General features: G+C 74.9%; 1 non-coding gene across 1 annotated transcript; it reads left to right on the top strand.

Moving 5' to 3' along the window:
• Positions 1-2128: 2128 nt before the first annotated feature.
• LOC129783589 (5.8S ribosomal RNA) lies at positions 2129-2281 on the top strand. Its single transcript, XR_008745372.1, has one exon. It is a non-coding gene; the product is annotated as a 5.8S ribosomal RNA (ribosomal RNA).
• The last annotated feature ends 219 nt before the right edge of the window (positions 2282-2500 follow it).

Below are 2500 nucleotides of genomic sequence, written 5' to 3'. Positions count from 1 at the left end.
GGGATCGGGGGAGGCGTCTTCCCCGACCCTTCTGGGCAACGGGGCCGGCCGCGAAAGAGAAGAGCCGTCCTCCGGGCGTTCCGGGATATAACGGTGCGCGGAGCGCAGCGGTGGCGGCTTTCCCCCATACCCGCCCCACCCCCCACCTCTTCCTTCTCTCCCCCGCACCTCGGTGCCTACGGGAGGGAGGGGGGGGGGAGCCGCGAGCGGGTGGAGGGGGGTGAGCCGCGCCGTCGGTGGGCGAGGCGCGAGGCGTGTCTCCCCCCTCGCCGGGCCGCGTCCCCGCGCGAGCGGGCGGCCCCAGCCACGTGTCTCCTCTCGGGCGCAGCGCCGGGTCACTGAGGGAAACCCCGGCCCCCCGGGTAAGGAAGGACGAGGTGTTGGCGGCGGACGTCGGGCGCGCCCCCGCGGGCGGACGCTCCCCCGATGGTGGCAGCGGGGGAGGCACCGCCGCGGGGCCCTGCAGGTCGTTTCCCTCACCCCAGGGCCAGGTACCTAGCGTCCGCGTTTCTGCGCAGCCCTCCCTCGGCGAGCCCCGGGGGTCGAAGGCTGCGCGGCCGGGCGGTGGTTTAAAGACGCGGGCGGCTCGATGCGACCCCGGGGGAAGCGGTGTAGTTTTGAGCCGGCGGTGGCGCCTCCGCTGGTGGCGTGTGGCGGTGGTGCGGTGGCGGTGGTGTATGGTGGAAGGCCGTGCCGTGGGAGTCCGCTCCCGGAAAGGCTTCTCCCCAACCCCCTTCCTCCCCTCCCCACCCGCCGGGCGCTGCCTCGACCGACCCATACTGTGCTCGTTCCCCGCCTTCCCCCAGCGGGCAGCCGTGCCGGGGAGGTGTCCCGCTGCCGCCCCCCCCTCCGCGGTCCGGTCTCGCGCGGAGAGGCCGCGGCGTGTGTTAGGCCGCAAGCCGTCCTTGCTGTGTGCCCGTCTCGCGTCTAAGGGGCGTCCCCGGCGTGGGAGCGCCGTCTCCTCCGCTCGGGGGGGGGCGGCGCGTCTGCGCTGCGTCGGCGGCCGCCGTGTCGCCGTGCCTCCGTGGCCGCGCTGCGCTCCTCGGCGAGCCCTCTCTCCGCCCCGGCGAGCGCTCGGGCTTCTGCCGTCGCCCAAGGTCGGCAAGCCCCCCCGCCCAGCGGCGGTGCCGTCACCGCTCGGCCCCCCCGTGTCCAATCGGTCGGCCGGAAGGTGCCCGCCGCCGGCCTCGACCGTCCCGGCCTGGACCCTGCCCGCCGCTTCCACGCCGAACTCCTCGGCCGCGCCCGGCGGAGGTGGCGTGCCTCCCGTCGGCGGGGGTTTTGGGGGTAAGGAGGCGTCCGGGCCTCGTTCTCCGCGTGGAGACGGGGGAGAGAGGACGGCGCCCCCCGACACCCCCACCCCCGTCCGGGGCTCGTCGCCTTCCGGCGTGGCGCGCGCCTGCTTGGGACGGGGTCGGGGCGAGAAGCCGGTGGTGTCGGCGGTTCCGGGAGGGCGGTCGCGGCTTCGCGGCTGCGAGCGCCGTCCGGCGGGCCCCGAGCCGGTGCGTCGCCGTCTCGGGCTCGGGCGGTTTTGTCGCCTCCGGAGGTGTGCGGTGTGGGGCCTGCCGAGCTGCCGGCGGGGTTGAGCCGCAGGGAAAAAGCTGGCTGCCGTAGTGCGGTGCCCGAGAGGCGCGTTGCCGCGCGTGTGCGGGCCGTCGGCGGCAGCAGCAGCCCGCCGAGTCCCGGGCGCGAGGCGGGGGCGTATGCAGGTCGGGGCGCGGTCGGGGCGCGCCGCTGCTCCTCCGTGCGTTGGCCGGGCCGAGCCCGCGCGCCTGGTCCGCCTCCGAAGCGCGCGGGGTGCGTGTGGTGGGAGCGCGCGCTCCCCGCCCCAGCCCTCGCCTTTCGGAGTTTTCTCCGTTGCCCTCCCCTTTCCCTCCTCTCCTGCCTTGTGTTGCTCGTACGGTCAGGCGAGGCGAGAGGCTTCCTTCCGTCGTCGCGCCGCATCGCCGTTGCGCGCCCCCCCCTTTCCGCGCGGGCGGAGGGGCGGTCGGGCCCGGCGAGAGGCGGGGCGCGCGTCGGTCGGGGCCCGTCGTCAGAGGACAAAGAAAAAAAGGGGGCGGCCGCTCGTCGTGGAGCGTGCCCCCCCGGTGTGTCCGTCCCGCGCGCGCGGGGCGGTGCCGAAAGAGACAACTCTTAGCGGTGGATCACTCGGCTCGTGCGTCGATGAAGAACGCAGCTAGCTGCGAGAATTAATGTGAATTGCAGGACACATTGATCATCGACACTTCGAACGCACTTGCGGCCCCGGGTTCCTCCCGGGGCTACGCCTGTCTGAGCGTCGCGTGACGATCAATCGCCGGCTCTGGCCGGCCGCCCCGTCCTCGTTCCGCCCGCCCCTCCCTCTCGCGTGGGAGAGGTGGGGGGCCGGGGTAGCGAGGCGGCGTCGGTCCGCAGCTGGCGCGGCTGGGGGGTTGCCTCGCAGGTCCGCCTTGGGCGAGGGCCTTCGTCCCCCTAAATGGAGACTCGGGGAGCGCCCCGAAGCTCCCCGCTCTCCCGGTTC

The sequence above is a fragment of the Falco peregrinus genome, unplaced genomic scaffold (assembly GCF_023634155.1).
Source record: "Falco peregrinus isolate bFalPer1 unplaced genomic scaffold, bFalPer1.pri scaffold_57, whole genome shotgun sequence".
Taxonomy (NCBI): Eukaryota; Metazoa; Chordata; class Aves; order Falconiformes; family Falconidae; genus Falco; species Falco peregrinus.
The sequence above is the reverse complement of the archived record's forward strand: the minus strand, read 5'-3'. Positions and strand labels throughout refer to the sequence as shown.